The 7,551-nt window shown below is 40.0% G+C and overlaps 1 protein-coding gene across 1 annotated transcript in view; it reads left to right on the top strand.

The window, feature by feature from the left end:
* The first annotated feature begins 5,913 nt into the window (after positions 1–5,913).
* Positions 5,914–7,551, top strand: part of add3a (adducin 3 (gamma) a) — a 105,553-nt gene continuing 103,915 nt past the window's right edge. The window contains exon 1 of the mRNA XM_087177796.1: positions 5,914–6,050. The gene's annotated coding sequence lies outside the window, so the exon portion shown is untranslated. The remainder of the gene's footprint in view (positions 6,051–7,551) is intronic.

The raw sequence follows: 7,551 nt of genomic DNA, 5'->3' as shown, positions 1-7,551 counted from the left end.
AATTTCCCTCTAAAATTGTGGAATGAGGACTAAACTGAGCATGTATTTAGTGAATCAGGTGATTCATAACTTGTTCTTGATTGGAGAACTGACCAGTGTCACATCCCCGGTCTCTCCTATGACAGAAATGCCACCCCATGGTTTGTATGCCCACTCAGACTAATTTAAGGTTACTCTCTTTATCCAGAATCATATAAAATATGAACGATTTGTGTGAAATTTAGTCATAATTGCTGTGTGAAGTCTTGACTAATGGCTAAAAAGTGTTTTGTGCAGTCACGCTGACCTTGCACTTTGACCACCAAAGTCTAATCAGTTCATCCTTGAGTCCCAGTGGACATTTGTGCCATATGTTAAGAAATTCCCATAAAGTATTTTTGAGGTATCACGTTCACAAGAATGGGTCGCATCTATTGAGATGTCATGCGGTGTGCCGTAAAACTGTCGTAACGGCACTCACGTTCACGTTCACGTTCACGTTCACGTTCAAACTGATTCATTCAGTTCAGTGTAAAATATGAACGTGTTCAATGAACGGCGTTTATGCACAACACTGATCCTGAATGTTGCTGAGTGAGTGACTGAGTGAATGTCCCTGAGTGACCGAGTGATAATATTTCCACCACTGGTCAGCGGAGTTCCAAACCGCAGTCTGCAGAAGCTGGTTTGCTGGTGGGCTCATGTTTGAGTCCAGCCTTTGGCCTCTCCCTCTCTCCCCAATTTTCCTGTCTTTCTCTCGCTATGACTGAAATAAAAGGCAAAAGCCCAAAAACATAACTTTACATTTTCAAAAAAGAATGAGCAGGCCACGCAGAAGTAGTCTGTCTCTTCTAACTTTCTCTCTGAGTGATCATTTTATAAGTGAATACAGCTGAAATCACAGCTTACTCTTTGTCTTTAATTTATGTGTTTGGTGAGTTTTTCAGATGACGTCGCAGTTACAAAATCTGAATTTGACCAAAGGTGGTCCAGCCATATTCTAGGTTTTGACCTAGTCTTGTTTTACATTGAGTTATATAGAGTTTTACCTCTTTAGTCCTCTTTGGTTACTTAAATTAAATGATTTCAGAAGGCAGCAGGAGGAAACAGATTGCCTGAAAACGGAAGGGAGGGGAAAAATAACATATTCTCCAGGGAGAGGCTCAACCAGGGCAGTATGAGGAAACAAGTCAAAGATGTCAATAAGGTTGTTAAGAACACTGATAGAAAAAGAAACACACACACACACACACACACACACACACACACACACACACACACACACACACACACACACACACCTACAAAGTGACTGTAAGTGGCATACTGGATATGGTTTAATGATAAATAACAAAATGAACTAGCAGACAATGCATTCTCTATAATCAAGATGTTTTGATGTGAACTGGAGCGAGGATGAGATCTCACTCTAAGCTGGTGCATCTGTCAGCATGTCTACTCCAGGTATGATGCAGGATGATGTTGTTATAAGCAACAATCACCCCCATTGTTGATAATGAAAAAGGAAGCCTAATAAATGTCAAGAGGACTGCCAGCTGCTGTGCAGTCCAGCCACACCGGTCTCTGAGAATTTGTGCGTTATCTCCAGGTAGAACAATTGTAAAATGAAAACACCAACATACAATAAACAAATAATAACATTCCAACAAATATCAGGGGCCTGCCGCCACAAAATGTACATAGAGGAAACACTGTCTGTTCTGATTGCTTCTAAAGCACATTTCTTCTGAAAGTGACAGTGCATACAGTACGTAATATAAAGTGCATTCAGAACGTATTCTGACCCCTTCACTTTTTTCACATTTTGTTATGTTGCAGCCTTAAGCTTAAATCATTTAAATACCTCATAATGACCAAGTGAAAACAGAATTCAAAATTTTTTTTGCTATTTTATTAAAAAGCAAAACCTGAAATATCATATTGACATATGTATTCAGACTGCTATGACACTTGAAATTTAGCTCAGGTGCCTCCTATTTATCTAGGTCATCTTTGAGATGATTCTACAACTTAATCAGAGTCCAACTGTGGTAAGTGGATATGATTCAGAAAGGCACACACCTGTCTATAAGGTCTCATAGCTGACAATGTATATCAGAGCAAAAACCAAGTCATGAAGAGGAAGGAGCTGCCTGCAGAGCTCAGAGACAAGATTGTGTGGCTCAGATCTGGGGAAGGCTACAATCTGCATTAATCCTTAAATGGAAGAAGTTTAGAACAACCAGGATTATTCCTAGATCTGGCCGCCCAGCCAAACTGAACAATCAGGGGAGAAGGGCCTCGGTAAGAAAGGAGACCAAGAACCTGATGGTCACTCTGGCTGAGCTCCAGAGATCTTGTATGGAGACGGAGAAACTTCCAGAAGGACAACATCACTGCAGCACTCCAGCGATCTGGGCTTTATGGCAGAGGGGCCAGACAGAAGCCTCACCTCAGCGAAAGACACATGAAAGGGGAAAGAAACCGCAGCTTGCATAAAGCACCTAAAGGACTCTCAGACTGTGAGAAAGAAGATTCTCTTGTGAAACCAAGGCGGAACTGTTTGGCCTCATTTTTAAGGGTCACCAATAGTTATTACTACATTATTAATATGAGTAGTAATGGCTCACACCACACCCACATTCAAAAATAACTTAGTACATAGTGTTCACACACAAAACACACCTGTAAAAGTCCTCAAACCGCCTCTGTAGAAATTCCTGCTACAGTAGGTGTCACATCTTGCCATGATGACACGTGGACTCACAAGGTGAAAACTAGACCAACGTCTGTGTGTGGCTGGTATAATGAAAGTATCATTTACACAGAAATGTGACTGACAAGCTTACATGATATCACAAGACAAATAAGTCCTGCTGGACAAATCCGTTTTGTTTTTTTCTCTGGTCATTTTTCATATTGGAAAGTTTTCCCTCCTTGGTCCTCTTAGGTTACTGAAATGAAACGATCTCAGAAGTTTAAAGGGGAAATTTCTTCAGTGGAACTGCTAACCACTCATAGAAACGTGACAAGTGGCCCCAACCAGACTTTTTTTTGTAATAATTCACAAATTAAAACAATTTGAAATCATTGGTTTAGTCTTTCTTTTTTTCTAGTATAATTATGTTTAATGTGAAACCTTATTATGAAAACTGACCAGAACAGAAGACGGATATATGCCATGCAGTAAAAGTATAAAGTAGCATAAAATGGAGATACAAGTACCACAGTACAAATACCAGAAAATTGTACTTGAATGTAGAACCTCAGTACATGTACATAGTTACCTCCCACCACTGGATGAGACATGACACTATAAATCTGTAGGTAGAATACATGCAACCACTTGCACAAACACACACTTACACACTGAGCTGGTGCTTCTACATGTGGATAGTTTACCCACATCCTGCACTCAGGACAAGTCTATGTTTTGTGCAGAATCACAAGAAGGAAGGGTAGCACCAGTTATTTCAGGCCTGGCTAATTTCATTTACATTGTCACCAAGTGTTCTCAACCACTCAGACTCTTTCTACAGTGAGCATCAACACTGAGCTCTGTTGAATATTTTCTTGTCAGATGTACGTTATATTGCAGTGAACATTCTGATGAGTGATTTTTGTTGGCCTGAAACTGCTCCTACCAGCTGGGTGGTGTTGGGTGTTGCCTAAAACAATAAAAGCCACAGAAAGCAAATTAATTGATATGCCCGGCAGCTTCTCTATTATATGCTCACTCATCTGGTACTCCTTCTTTTGTTTCAGTTTGGTTTTTACATTTCCCCGAATTATGAAGCAGTGGAAATAATTCAGTTGCTTGATTCAGATGAGCGACAAGAACACAGTGCATATCTTTCCCTGCAAGTTAAAATAAAAAACATATACAAGTGATGATGAGTCTGATGTTCTTGCAGAGCAGGTTGGGTTCTCGAAGATGCGGACTGTATTGCGTCTGTTAACAATAACAAACCTCTTTATTTGAATCTGAATGCAATCTGCATGTGAAAGTGAAAAAAACAGAGAAATTCCATTTGTGAACCAAAATATCTGTGAATGACCATCCATACAGATTTCCTGGTCACCTATGTCAAGTACGTATCAAGTCTTTGCCAGTTCATCACCTGTGTGCAATGAAATGAATGCAAAATCTACAAACATAACATCATAAAATATAAAGCATGCATACTTTACATTTCATACATACACACAGTATATACATACTTTATGGGCTAAAACATGAAACATCTCCAGTATGATGTGATTTAATTCCCTTAGTGGATATTATATCAGTGTGCAAAATGTGCACTTTGTCATACATTAACATGAATTAATTCATTTTCCTTATCCTTTTAGGGGCTGGAGCCAATCCCAGCTGACATTGGGTGAGGGCGGGGTACACCCTGGACAGGTCACCAGTCTGTCACAGGGCTGACATATAGAGACAGGATATGTATTTATAAATTTTTCGTTATTATATTGAGACATTACAAATCATATAGTTTTCCAAACAATACAGGCTTTTGATATAAAAGTTGCCCTTAGATTTGTTCATAAAAGACAATAATTGTAATTTTTTTATCTCTGGTGTCCTTATGATACATTGAGGACATGGAAACATTTATTGCATTTCAGTGTAATGCTCTAAAACTCATACTTCTATCTCTGTGAGGACACTCGTTGATATAATGCATAACACATTCCTTAGCCCCATATCCTAACCCTAACCCTAACCATCACAACTAAATGCCTAATCGTAAACCTTGCCCTAATCCCAACCTAAACCTAATTTTATCCTAACCCTAAAACCAAGTCTTAACCCTCAAACAGCCCTTTGAACGTGTGTCGGAAAGTGAGGACCGGCCGAAATGTCCTCACTTTCCCAAAATGTCCTCACACTATTCGGAAAATTTTTTTTTGGTCCTTACAATGTAGCATTTACAAATACATGCACACACACTTTGTATGTAAAAAGTGGCTTGGCCTGCACTGAAAATGCCAAGTCATCTGAGTGTGTGGTTTCTTATTTTTAACAGAGTGTATTTCAGTCAGAGACACTGGCTCAGCTATTACCCCAGAATCACAGCCTTGCACAATCAAGCTCACACAAATCCACTTTAGACACGTGAACCATGGCATTACCATAATTCAGCAAAGAAAAAAAATAATTAAGCAGAACATAATTAGGAATCCTGAATCTGTGTATTCTTGATTCATTTTGCACCAGCACCTTTCAAGGCCACTAGATGGAGACAGTGCAGCAGATATGGACAGGTCATTTTTGACATTTCTATACATGCTACACTTAGGCTCAGCTGATTCTGTCTTTGCGCAAATACACATTATCACACTTGACATAACATAATGAGATGACGGACAAAAACGACCTATAGCTTAAAATATACAGTAGGCCTATAGAAAGTACAGCAGCATGTGTGGTTGTAGCCTGTATGGACGTGGCAGTTATTCACACAAGTTATATTTTTGATATTTTTGCATATCCTGTGAATAATATGCAGAAAGCATAAAAAAGTTTAGCCAATTTAAGTGTCCATAAGGGCTACAGCCTACTTTACTTTACATGCCCATATTATTGGTTCGATTTAAAATCTTTATTGTGAAACATAATCCCAACTAGGTCTGGTGAACCAGCGCCAAGGAGGATCACATATACACTCCTTTTATACGAATTAGGACAAACATAAATAAAACACACCAACAACAGCCAGCCGGAATCACGTGTGCGCAGTTTAAGGCAAGGGATTTGCGAAAAACTGCGCCTCCAGTTTAAGTGAGTGGGACCTCACTTCCTGCCACAAAGTGAACCAGTGTTTCCGCCTCAGCCGGTGTAGTAGATCTCCACAGCATGTGTGCTGCTGCTGGCCCAGGCCTCGGGGAGCGAGTACACACCATCGCACTGCCTGAACATCAGTGAAAGTGCTCGGACACATCGAGCACATTGAACGGAACCATTGAATTCAAACAGTGAATCAGAAGTCAGAAGAAGTGTCCGGGGACACTTGTGTGTCTGCAGGTCGACTGTCGGCTCCTAAGCTGGGACCTCCTCACAGCAGGTATCTGGATTACTTTCTTCATATATCTGCACCGTATAACATGATACCTCGTTTGCGTGTTGCTTTGTGATTGTTGCACACCTGCGCCTGCTTGCTTGTTAGAGGCTGTAATTACTGCTGTTTCAGTGACAATCGTGTGGTTATATAAGTTCATAAGACAGATGCTGCCACCGTGACCACAAATGCACTTTATAAGCATTAACAACGTTTTGTCCAGCAGCTTGTGAAAATGTGCAGCCCTGTGCATAATTTACAAAGTTATCTAAGACATCCACACAACAGCAAATATTGTTTACGTGTATCAGTCATCTGCACCATGTCACAGAAATACTGTTGCTACTGTATTTGAACATGTAAGGTCATTGTACCTCTCATTTTGATTTAATAGCAGCCATATTTCTTATTAGGCCTATATATGTTGGATGTGTAATGTCAGGGTGAAGCAGCGTTCCTTTACAGTTCTCTTTTTATTGAAGGAGGTCAAAGGTGAGGTCATAACCATAAGTCATGTAATGAAAGGAAAAAGAACAGTTTTAGCAGAGTATGTAAGAGCTTCATCTGCTTTACTGTCTTGTGGTGTGGAAGGTAAGGAAGCATACATATATTGCATATTTCAATGAGATGTAAAGTGATAAGGCTGAAAACAAGCCTGCTAAAGGGTCTAATGGAGATCTTCTTTGTGTGAGTATAGCATCTTTCAGATTGTTCAGATTATATCTGTTTTTGTCTGTTGAAACATGAGACAATGCTGGTGGAAACTGTTGTGTGTTGTTGCTTTTAATCAGTTCATCCTCAGTGCCCCTGCGCGTGAATCTGTTGTATTGTGTATCTCCAGTAAGAGATCCTCATGTCTTACACTTAAGGGCTTTAAAAATAAGCATCATGCTGATCTGCTGTTTGAACATGTGTTGACATTTAGTGTAGTTAAGCTTTTTACTGTATTGACTGGAACCTGACATTGTACAGTTAGAAAGCAGGGAGCAGAGTTATTTTTACTTGGGCTAAATGATCCATAAGACAAACTATACATAAGTAATTTGAATTATTTGTATCGCACAGTTATTGACAGTTATTCATAAATCAAGAAGCAGCACCAGGCTTTGGTGTGCCACCGGACGGAAATCACCTCTAGTGATCAGTGTAATCTGAGCCTTGTTACACGTTGCTGTCAACATAAATCAGTACAGCAAGCGATGATTAATATTATTATGACTGTGATTAAAGAGGCGAGATGGTGGGAATTCATCCTTTCTGCTGGATGACTCGTTCACCTGCAGATAAGACGCCTCACTGGTAAAGGTGTTTTGTTAGCTGGTTTCTTCATAGTTGCAGAGAGTCTCACAGTGTGTGTTAACTGCTCTGCCCTGAGGAAAACATTAACTGTTAAATAGCCAACAGCTGGGTTACTGTTCGTGCTTCCTCCCAGTTTCCCGCCTTTTCCCCAATCTTTTTTTTTCTTCATGTTTTGCTTATCAAATGTCTGGCAGTCGCGCCCCTCCCG

Source organism: Seriola lalandi, unplaced genomic scaffold, assembly GCF_002814215.2.
Source record: "Seriola lalandi dorsalis isolate HSWRI2012SDOR001 ecotype SW California unplaced genomic scaffold, Sedor1 jcf7180002054654, whole genome shotgun sequence".
Classification (NCBI taxonomy): domain Eukaryota; kingdom Metazoa; phylum Chordata; class Actinopteri; order Carangiformes; family Carangidae; genus Seriola; species Seriola lalandi.
This window is presented reverse-complemented; position numbering and strand designations above follow the sequence as displayed.